The sequence below is a fragment of the Onychostruthus taczanowskii genome, unplaced genomic scaffold, assembly GCF_017590055.1.
Source record: "Onychostruthus taczanowskii isolate IOZ18803 unplaced genomic scaffold, ASM1759005v1 scaffold22, whole genome shotgun sequence".
Classification (NCBI taxonomy): domain Eukaryota; kingdom Metazoa; phylum Chordata; class Aves; order Passeriformes; family Passeridae; genus Onychostruthus; species Onychostruthus taczanowskii.
The window spans coordinates 6,370,243-6,382,319 of record NW_024499462.1 but is presented as its reverse complement, the minus strand read 5'-3'; the positions used below and the strand labels follow the sequence as shown (position 1 = coordinate 6,382,319).

At 41.7% G+C, this 12,077-nt stretch overlaps 1 protein-coding gene across 4 annotated transcripts in view; it reads right to left on the bottom strand.

Moving 5' to 3' along the window:
- The window catches only part of GPRIN2 (G protein regulated inducer of neurite outgrowth 2), a 30,735-nt gene that overhangs the window by 12,431 nt on the left and 6,227 nt on the right, over window positions 1-12,077 (bottom strand). The gene's annotated exons all lie outside the window — the stretch shown is intronic.

Genomic DNA, 12,077 nt, shown 5'->3' with positions numbered 1-12,077 from the left:
CAACATGTGATAGCTTAATCTCTTTCCTACCTAGAAAAACCTGGCAACTTACCTAGCCTAGAAAAAAACCTAGCCTAGAAAAAAACCTAGAAATTTACTTTTATTGACTGTTCCCTGTTTCCCCCTTTGACTGAACACCATACAAGGGCCACAAAATCCCCTACAATTCTTTATTTAAATAAGAGCATTTGTGAACTGTATGGAAAACCTTGGAGAAAAGAAGAATTCAAAATTACAATCCAATCCATCTACCTCTAGAAGCTGCTCTCAGTGGTGGCAGAGAAAAGACTGACTTTGACATTGTGGACTGATAGAAAACTGACTTCCAGAACTTAAAAACCAATTGCTCAGTAATTAGAAAGAGGAAACAATTGCTTTCTAATTCTGTCTGTGCTCATTGACATAGTGTATGACCTTGAGCAAGTCATTCCCTTTGTGACTCAGTTTTCTCATCTGTGACTCACAGATTAGATGCAGAAGCCCCCGATGTAGGTATTTAAAGGCTTAATTCATGATTGCAGAGCACTCTCAAATCCTAGAATAAAAGATATTAAATAGAAGATGCTGAAGATAATGTATTCTGGCCCTTCTTTTGTAATATTTGGATTGGAAGAAATAAATAGAGCATTTCTACAGGAAGTTCTTGTTGCACTTGCAGAAAACTCACCTTACCAGTAAAGTTCAGACACCATCTGTGCTTCAGAAGCATAATTTTAAAGCACTCCCTGCAACTTTCTAGCATCATGAGCACAAGTAATCTCAAGGATTTCAAATACTCAAAATCAGCAGAGTTTCTCAAATTAGGTGTTGTGTGTATATACTCTCTATACCATATGCATGCTGACAACATGTATATTGTATATGCATGGTATGTTAAGTAGCAATGATTAATTATTATAAGCAGCTTCATTAAACTTTCTAAGCAGAGTTGTCACAATGGTTGACCACGTGGTCTTGCAGCGCCACATGCACTTGTAGGCTTTTATTTACTATGGTGAATTTGTCATGAAAAAGAGATTCTGTGACTAATTTAAGCCTTCAGTTCACACTGCAAGCTGTCTTTTATATATTCTTAAGCCGGAAAAGAGCTGGCAACCTCTATCCAAGGGGCTGAGTATTGAAAAGAACTAAAAAGGGGACCAGCTAATCGTGTTTCATAGCATTAAAAGGTGCCATTGTATGAGGTAGCTTTGAAACTATTTAAACAAGAAACATGGGAAGAGGAAGTTTTCATTTCAAATTTGGTGTTTTGTCATAAAAAACCACTATATCAAAGTGCAATTTCTGTCTCTCAGAAAAGCAACTGTCCCAATTCATCTGTGGTCAAATCAGACACATGTGGGGAACTATTATCTACAGTTTTCAGGGAACATCTGAAAGGGATGAGAGGGAACACTTCCTTATTCTTTCAAGACTGAGAGAAGAAAAACATTATATCTTGGCTAGAGGAGAGCCCCCGCCTCCCAAGGCTTGATACCAGAGACTGTAAGGAGAAAAAACCCAAGACAGAGTAAAGTAACAGCCCAAAGCAGCAGCCTAAAGCTTGAAAATACTTTGTCAAATCCACGTATGTGAAGGAGTTCCTCTAGAACTAATGTTTACACCCTATGTAAACAAATCTCCCCTCCTCTTGGTTAATCTCAATCATAAACCAAGCTGCAGAAGTCTCCACTTCCTTATTAGCATGTAATAATGTCAGACTCACAAAGTTTTGAGGTATAAATTTGAAACAACTCAAGAGCTGCAAGACAATTCAGTTCCTGTCATCAGGACATCATTCAGGTAGAGAAGGATCCCACCTGTGTGACATGGACAACTAGAGAATAACTCTTCAGGCATCTGCTGTTAACTACTAGCAAGATACTGATTATAAAGAATAAAGGCTCTACTACAGGAATACTTTGCTTGTCAAACATTGGCTTGACCATATTCAAGACTCACTCAAGAACCCTAAGAAATCTCGTCTGACCTCATAGCTGTCTCTGCTTTGAACAGGAATAGATGAATTTGCAAAGTCCCTTCAAAAATGACCTTACTAGCAAGATACTGATTATAAAGAATAAAGGCTCTACTACAGGAATACTTTGCTTGTCAAACATTGGCTTGACCATATTCAAGACTCACTCAAGAACCCTAAGAAAATCTGGTCTGACCTCATAGCTGTCTCGGCTTTGAACAGGAGACTGGAATAGATGAATTTGCAAAGACCCTTCAAAAAATGACCTTTTTTTTATTATTCTTTTCATAAATACATGGTTTTATCCATCAGTGCCAATGAATGTCATGTATCTTCTCAACCTGAGAAGCCGAAATGTGCAGCCAATTTGCAATACTGAACCACTTCTAATTGATTAGTGGAACCTGTACATTTTACTGAAACCTTAGCACTTTTACTGAGACAGGAACGACTTTGGAAAGGAAGCACAAAGGTGATGTACGGGAAAGAGGCAGTGACTCCAAAAGTTTCTTTCCAATCCATTAGCACCTCTGTTGTTACTAAACCAACAAAATCACTCCACCCCTTTCACAGTTTAGAGGCCGTTGAGAACCAAATAAAACTGCTATAACAAGATGTATGTTTTTCCTTGATGTTTCAAGAAGCATTAATCTACCCTGCTCAGTCACAAACACTGAACTTTCCCAGCAGATTCTCCGCAGAAAGCAATAATTTTAAAATTCTTTTAAAAATTTAAAAAAAATCAGTTTATGAGAGCTAGGGTGGCTTTGTGCATTCATTATCTCTCAAATTTCCAGGTCAGGTTTGCTTAGCTTGAGCTAGAAAGGAGTTGGACCTTTCACTTCAGCTCAGATGAACTGGTTTCTGTCAGTCTTCTGCACTGTTGACTGGAGTAAAGCTCTGCAAGTCAAATGAAGGTCTTATAACTGCTCAATCCCATTAACCTTCATTTGCACACTCAGGTGTTCCCTTGCTAAAGCTTAATTAGCAAATATTCTGCAGGTGGAGAAAGACTCCCGCTCCTTTCTCTGCTTTGTATTAAATCCACACTGTGCACAAGTCAAGCCATCATTTTGCAAGAACTTCCCCACACAGGAACAGGCCAGTTTAAAAGTGATTTTTCTTATGAAGATTTTTTTGGTGCAGAATGATGCTTGGCTACATCTCACATGCTTAATGCCCACACACCAAACTAGGAAAGACCTGGCTGGTCAACTTCATTTAGTTGGCCTGACCCAATTCCCATGTTCTGAGTGCACCTACCTAAGCAGCCCCAAAGTGATTTTTTTTTTTGTGGTTCCTGTTGCTAAAGATAAAGATAATTTGTCAGAGTGGAATTTTACTCTGAAGAACCTTAACAACTTTTCTAAATGGAAGAGGCCATCTTCTTCCCAACAATCTCCTAAGCAATGTTAGGAAATACTCCTAAAGGAGAGTCCTTAACATACAGATGGACTACAACCTGCACAGCTGTAGATTAATTCAATTGTTATAAGGCATCCTTAGGAAATATTGCATCAAATGATCTTAACCAGAGAAAAGCTCAGCAGTATCTTACAGTTCACTGCCTTCTCATTGTATCCCTCATACAGATATTCCTGACCACTGTACTCCAACATTTATTTTCATTTTGCTTTTACAGAAAAGATCTCTCTCACAACTGTAACGCTGCCCCCGAATCCCCCATAAAAAAAGGCTATTCAAAGTTTAATTCACATCTTCCAGAATCTTAATATCCCAGACAGATACTGTGTATGCATACAGTTTTATTGTTTACACCAGTTATAAACCTCTTATTTGTGTACAGTGAAGCTGCAAGAATTAAAAGGCTGGTGCCTGCAGTCCCCATGGTGTGGCTCATGGCCATGGAAAATGATTTAAGAAAAAAAAAAAGTTCCAGGCTGACAAGGAAAGTAAAGTTCAACATCATTTGCAGCCCATGATTCCTGCTGGACTTTTGCTCTTGGGGCAAAATGGTTTGAGACTAGAAGCAATGAAATATCACATACACCTGCCAAAGATACTTGCTGCAATAAAAATATTGTTATGATAACAAAAATAAGAAATTTTTTATGATTAATTGGAAAAAATACTTGCAGAACAAATACCATTAACAGGTATCTTTCAAGTCCCTAGCCTTGAAAAGCATATTCTCCTGCAAAATGTGTAACAGCTTGCAATTCAAATACAAGGGACCAGAGTGAAGTACAATCCATCCTGATCTAAAAACGTTAACTCCAGGGCAAAGGAATGAGCAATTTAGTCTCTCTAACCTGCAGAAGAGTCCACCTGAGAAGAAATAGGATTTTGTGGCTGTTCTGCTCAGAAATAGCCTGCCTGCAGTCAGGTGTAACAGTATCTCAGTGGTAACAAGCAAATATCTCTGCTCATCTGCAGTGGTTAAAAGCTACCTCCAATTTACCCTTTGTCATTGCCCGAACAGAAAGAAAGAAAAAAAATCAAACTTCAGAAGTCTAATGATCCTCAATAATAATTCTCCTCTGTTTTACCTTCCCTCATACATTTTTATTTTTCAAGTGCAGTTTGAATATGCAGTTTACTATGGAAGGAAAAATGTGCACTTGACATGGTTATCTGATGGAAATTTATCACATTTTGTATTATAAACTAACTCTGACACTACAAGGCCATATACAATTTACTGCTCTTGTTTAAGCAGCCCAAAATAACTGTCAGATAAACTAAATTACAATTCCAGCTTTCCCTGAAATACAGTTAAGATAAAATGTCTGGACAATAAAAGTCAACAAAACCCTATAATGGAGAAGTATTTATGGAGTAAACAAGACATAGCATGAAAACACAAAGCCCTCATCTAATTCACCCTCCTGAGTGAAAACTCCTCAAAACCTAATTGTTGTACACAGAGACTCCATGCAGAGGTCTCTAAACTCAGATCTCACTAGAGCTGATGTCCTGCAAACATTCAGACATACACTAAAACATGCAGACAACCATCTGCAAGCTTTCATCAATCTCTTGATGCAAGAAAACCCCTGATAGTTTTGTATTTTTTATGATATTATTACTTAGAAGCATAATCCATGCAAGAGAGGTAGATTTTGATCTACATAAGGTCCATCTCACTTATGTCTGAGATCAACATCTTGCAAAATGTATTTATCTTTCCTTTCCTATCATCTTTCATGCTTAGAGTTCTCTAAATGGAAATAACTGCTTGCTCCCCCTCCCTTTTCCCTCTTCCCCTAAAACCCAGGAGTGCATCAGCACAGACTCTTGCTTTTAATCATATACAACATATACTGAAAATAGTCTTCTACTTCTAAGGATTCTGATATAAAATATTAATCTAGTGACAACAAAAAGCCAAACCAAATCAAATTCGTGACTTTGGAAAAAACAGGTTTTGGTTTAAGAGAACACTGTTATTTGCCATTTTAAATAGCAATTGACCATTTATGTAGGAAAGTAACGTGCAAAACAAAGCTGATATGCAGAAAGCACTGAAATATTCTTCAGATTTTTCTGTTGTTGGATATTCCTAGGAATTTAAAGAACATGTGGTACACATGGTGGAAAACAGTAAGGTAAACAATTCTCTGGCACATTAGTACTAAAAGGCAGAAATTTAGAGGAATAAAATTTACTCTTTTCTCTTATTTTTGGTATCCAAACACTAACATGCACACAAGAGATAATCAAAAAGCATCTTCATAAACTCACAGATGTTCAGAGGAATAAGATGAACAAGCTTATGGGGTTTTTCTCCCCCAAAGAAACAGTGATATGTATACTCTGGAAATATTTACTAAAAGACAAACACATACACACGTAAGTGAAAGACATCAGCACAAAAAACCCCACCTTCTACAGAACTACATTAAATTCAATTAAAGCTCATAGTTCCCATCATTTCAGAAAAAGAGAAAGCTACCATTTCCTGGGATTTTCAGTCCAGCTATCAACCCCCTGCTGCCAACACAGCACTTACAGAAGCCTGGCTCTGTCTGTGTGCAGCTCCTCTCCCTTCCCTTCCCCTCATCTGCTTTGTTACTCTCCTGGCAGAGCGGAGAGGACTCGGTGTCCTTTCAGGAGACAGAGAACTGCCGTGGTCCTTACCTTCCCCCCACTCAGAGATTGCACATCCAGCTTGCCTGCACAAGTTACTTGGAGGGTATTTAAAAACAGATGCTCAGAAATCTGAGGAGAACAAAAGCCCAAGGAGTTCAGATTTCCTCTCCTTGATCCGCCTGATGCTGTTGACACTAAGGTGAGCATATGAGAAGGGGAAGGAGGTGGGATTGTCAGAGAGCATCAAAGGCAGGAGATTGGGAGAGGGGGTTCCCTCTGCCTCGACGTGGCACCCCTTCCTGGCTCCCCCCTTGGCTGGAGAGGAAATAAAATGGAGCCTAGGAGGGAGGGAGAGAGATAATCCTGCAGCTTCATCTGATTAGAGAAACTGGGCCTGTGCAGAGCTGGCAGTGCCGCCAGGGAAGCACAGGGAGGGGAGGCAAACAGGGGCAGGAAGAGGAGGAGCAGGGGGGAGGAATAAAATTATAAGAGTTAAAGGAAAATAATAAAAGGTATACAAAGTAACTGAGTCCTGGGCCAAGGCATCCTGGTATGTGAGGGTATCAACCCTCATATAAAGGGGAAATCACCAGTAGAAAACACCCATTCCTTCTTTTAATATGGAACAATCAGAAAGAAAACAAATCAACCCCCAAGTCCAGAATGCTCCCTCCCATGGGCACAGACTGGGAACAAGGATGTATCCATGGACTGCAAAGAGTGAGATTGTTGAGCAGGAAGAAATGGAAAAAGCAGTATGCTACAGAGAGATTCTAGACTGTGCCAAACAGGACACAATTTAGCAACCATTTTCTATTGCAAGCCATTTTCCAGAACCTGTTTCCACTTACTTACACACATCTTAGTTGAACCAAAGTGACTTCCAAGGAGCTTGTGTCAACACACATCGAGGAGCTCGCAGCTGAGGCTGCCCTCCCACAAGGCTCCCACTTGTGCCATGTCCCTCTCCCACACCTGGCACAGGTGTTTCTGGTGCCCACAGAGTGTGGCCATCCCCACCCCTGCAGTACTGCAGCCCTCAGGGGGTGCCAGCCTGCTGGAGGCTGTGCCAGCTGCCCTCCGTGCAGCGCTGTGTCCTCGCCCTCAGCCTGACACAGGGGCTCAGCCAGGCACGGGCAGGGTGCTGGGGGTGCTGCTGTTGGGTATCCCCCACCCCATCCTCACCCAACAGGGATACCCTGCCTTAAGGAGACAGGCACACAGCTCCTCCAGGCTGCCAGGCGTGACCTGTGGTGCATCAGGGAACATCAAGGGCAGATGCAACCAGAGGAGTTTCGTCCCCATCCACAGTAGCCCATTTTTGTATAGAATCTCCTCTGTCACTCACCTTTATGAGCGGCTACACTCAGTCCTTTCCCAAGGATCACTCAAAGTTTCCACTGTGAGCTACTTTTATTCTTTTCTGGCCTATACCCTCCATTTAGAACTTCACACAAGGGAGGGTGGTTGGATCTCTAATGGAGCAAGAAGCATACCAAAACATTAGAAAAGAACCCTTTCAAGTCCTCTTTCTTTCTGTTCAGGAAGCAGTTAATAATTCTTGTAAACCACTTCCAGCAGTTCTCAGTTTGCTCCTAAGCCTTCACCAATACCCTCCCATCAGACCTAGCTCAGCTGAGGGGGGGGTCAACACCCCTCCCAAATGTTTTTAGGAATGTAGGAATGTACAGTTGCTCCCTGAGTCTTCAGGATGGGCTGCAAAAACAGTAATTTCCTGTGTGCTTCCAGGCTTTGTTCCTAAGATGCACACCCCCCCAGACTCACTGAGCAATCACACCCTCGGGCTGCAGGTCATGAAGCATTTTGGGGGTTTAAGAGCCATAAACAGGTCAGCAGCAGCTTTCTGGCTGCATTATTTTACCTGCCACGTGTTACAGCAGTGAAGCAGAGTAGGCACTTGCAGTCAGCTCTTTGTGCTGACTTTGACATCCTTCCTGCCAGGCTGGAAACAGAAGTTCCTTGAACCTGTCCCCTCCAGCACATGCTCATCAGCATTGCTGCTGGTCCAGAATCATGCCCAGGCAACTCTTCCCATCCCATGGTATGGGACTGCAGTGGTGCTGCAGGGAGAGGGCAGCTCTACAGCCTCCTTTTTTATTCCAGCAAAAAACCTTTGGCTGACGTGGTGAGACACAGCCCTGGCACCTGTAGCTACTCCAACATTGTTCCAGTGCCAGTGGCCAGCCATGGAGCAACTCAGTACCACCCTTCCACTCCAATGCATCTTCCAAATGAGTGCCAGGTTGTCCAAATGACATCCCAAGAACATATAAAAGATAAAATGAGAGGACAATACTGCACTTAGCCTTTCCCCTAAGTCCTTTACAGAATGAAGTTGCAGGGCTTTCTTGTCCCAGATTTTCTCTGTCCAGCAAAGTTGACTGTTTTCATTGAAAACACCAAAATGTGCTTACTGGAAGATACTGGTGACCAACTTTTACATCAACAGGTCACAAATCTGGGCATCCACAATGATGCAATTGGCACCATTATGCCAATGCCACCTTTCTCATCTACATTTGATGAGAAATGTGCAAAACTGCCTCAAATTCAGATCTGCAGAATTTATTCTTTTATCTTTAAGAAAGTCGACAGTTAAAGGAAGGTGAGAAATCAGTAGCCTACAGATCCATTAGGCCAAATCCAGACAATGCTGATTAATTTCTTTTGAGGAGAAGGACAGCATTATTTTTCAGGAGAATGATTTCCAAACAGTTCTTCCACTGTGGCTCAGCCTGACTAGCATTCATGCTTTCCTGAGAACTCCACCCAGGGCTTAGACATGTGAGAGTGTGTATAATTTCATGAAATCAAAGCCCTATGCCCAGCCATGGAAGAAAGTTTTCAAAATTATTGTTTACTGATTTGGTTGCTTGAGGGTCATATGAAAGCAAGCCACCAGCCCCCTGACTTTGAGTCACCTGGTGTGAGGAGAGGCAGCCAGCTCTGCCTGCCTGCTGAAGAAGGGCACCACCAAGGCAGAGCTGTTGGATCTGCAGGCCAGCTCTTGTCAGTCTCCATCTAGGCAATCAGGGCTTCCACATTCAAGAGAGAAGTCCAGTCCTAACCCAAAAGCCCTTTATCTAACCTAAAATTCACTGGCACACTTAGGCCATCTACTCCTCTTCGGAAGAGGAAATGGGATTTTTCTATCCTGATTGCTTGGTGCCTCCTAAAACCAGGTACTGAAGCCCTTCTCTCACCCCTTCCCATTTATAATCCCACAGTATTTTCTTGCACTGCCTGGTCTGCTGTCATTTAGAGCAACTTTTTCCTGCCAGGTGGGTGACCTGAACCCACCCATACTGCGCCTTCTGAACTCCCTCAGCCCTGAACCTGCCGAGCTCTGCTGCTCTTTGTGGGGCAGGTTTGAGTGCCCACAAACACTGCCTGAAATTTGTTTACATCTCTCTCTGGAGGCTCTGCATGGAAACCCTGGAAGGCTGATATTTGTTGTCTGTTTTCAAAGCCACTTAAGCCAGTGAAACTGCACCTTCCACCAGGCAGATTTTATCTTAATGCATTTCTGGGATACATTCTAGTCTTCCACAATAAGGCAGCCCTCCAGGAACAATATGCTGTCTTGTGGGTAACACTGCTCATTTGCCTGAATGTCATCTGCCACAGCCAATTTGGGTCAGGTTTTGGATTTCTCCATTGTAAAGCATTTTTGAGTGTTTCTGAAGAACAGCCCCTTAGCACAGTCTGGGAGAGCCTTCAAGATAATAACTAATGCACCATAGGCAAATTTAACTTTTTCTATGCCTACAACCAGTCAGAAGATCTCCACTCCACATACTAATTTTCCCTTATTGAAATTTGCATTCTGTATGCAGTGCCAGTTTTCAGTTTTTGCTTATATTGAGACACCCAAAATAATTCCAGTCAGGTGTAGGAGCTAGCATAGCAAGTGTTCACACACACACTCTCGAGGCAACTGAAATGCACCTGAGATTGTTTAAAAACATGAAACTGACCACCACCTTCCATTTGACATAAACCAGCAGTTAGCAGGATTGTTTCTAACAGAGTTCTATAAAGAAAGCAATTCTGTTGGGTAAGTGATATCACATTAACTTCAAACTTTCTAATACATCCCAATTAATCACCACAAATATCATTCCATTAGGCTATATGCCACATGTCTAACACATCTGTCAACTTAATAGAGTTTTGGGTATAAATATAAACACTATATAGAGTGTTTCTATCCAGCAAGCATCATAACAAGTTCTGCTTCTTGTGCCTGGGAGAAGACAACTGCTGGTTAGACATCCCAATTATAGCAGGCATGGTCTCTGAATAAGCCTCTATTCTGCAATTTTATTTTTCTGTGGAAAGGAAGAAGATTTGTGTGGGTTTATCTCATAAAGTCACCAGGAAATCTGCCAGGTCACCTACATTTATGTTCATTGGGAATAATGCTGTAATGCTACTGACATGACTTTTTTCAAGGAGCAACATAGATGCACTTCTCTTCTTTGCACAATTAATCTTTTTGAAAGCTGTCAGAATTTTTAGACCCGTGAAAACCGGTGGTTTTGATCTCTGTCATCTCCTTTCTTTTTCATCTTGGATATAAGAGCAGCTTTCTCAACAAAGCAGACCAGTTCTTTTGCCTTTATTTTACCTTGGCAGTCAGTGAGGCAGCCCACTGATAACAAACAATCTCATGTACTTCAAAGACTTAGCAAATCTCTACAAAGCACTGTTTTTAGTTTGGTTATCAAACAAATAGAACAGTAGCTTACGGAGAATGAAAACAAGCTCCCCTTTTTAAGCATGTTTTGCAATAAGCCAAAGATGATATTGCACAAAACCTTACATCTCCTTTTAAATCAGGGGACTATCACATGGACACTCTGCTGCTCTACTTCTCCCAATGTCATTTCCTCCTGTGCATAACCACTAGAATATCTTCCCTACACTTCTTTAATATCCATTAGCAGAAAGCAATAAATAATTGCACCAAAAAACCCCCAACCCTTCAATCCAGTTTTTGGGTAGCTTTAAGCTGCCTTTCATGCAATAAGGGCTTTGGCCTTTTGATAATTTAATCACACGTTCAGCTTCGCCCTGCATTCGATTGCTGGTATTCCATCTGTTCTGTACTCTCAACTGAAAAGGAGGGAAGCCAGGACCACATAAGCAAGCAGGGCTCCCAGGGTCTGCTTCCAGAAAGAAATCCCACTACAGAACACCACACTTTGAGAAGTCACCACTAATTCTGTCCTTATGTGACTTGCCCACCAGGACACTCCTGCAAGTTTGAATCTGACTTTTTTTTCAAAACTACATCCATGTAAATACTAAGCCTCCTTGGTTTACTTTTGCAAATGGTGTAATTCAAAAAAAATTACTTGGTCTTTGAACAACAAAGTATCAGAGTCTGTTCTAGATGTTAACTGGTGCCCAGGGCTGAGGGCTATGAACAAAGCCTGCTGTAGAGAGAGTTTGCTTTACTTAATGGGAGATAAGCATCTAAATAAAGACTTGAACTCTGATGCCTCAATTCTCACATGTAAAATGATGAAATGGGATCAGCAAGAAGCTGAGAAAAGTGCAAGGGAAAACACTACACAAGAGGACAGTTCTGCAGCCTGGGAGCATAATTTGCCCTCATGCACTTTGAAAAAACACAGCTATGCAACTCCAAGAAAGGCTTTGCCTTCCCATGTGACCTGCAGTATTCCCAAACAACTCAGACCACAGCCATCAGAATGTCTCATGGCCTGTGAATCAGCTCCAGTCAACTCAAAATTCCTAATCCAGATCCCCTTTCCCTGTACAACAGGCCTGGGTAACATATCCACCCTCATTTCTTCCTCATGCAGCAGGAGCTGCTTATACTGGTCTCCCTGACTTCATCCAGGATATTCTGAGGAGTGAGTATCATGGAAGGAAGAGGGACAGAGGCTTCAGGAAAGCCGGGGGGAAATTTGAAGAGTGTCTGGATCTAGTCCCTGGTGCTGCCTATAGTGAACCAGTCACCTAAGAGGCACAATGATCCTTGGTTTAATGACACAGACAGAATTCTTGTACAACC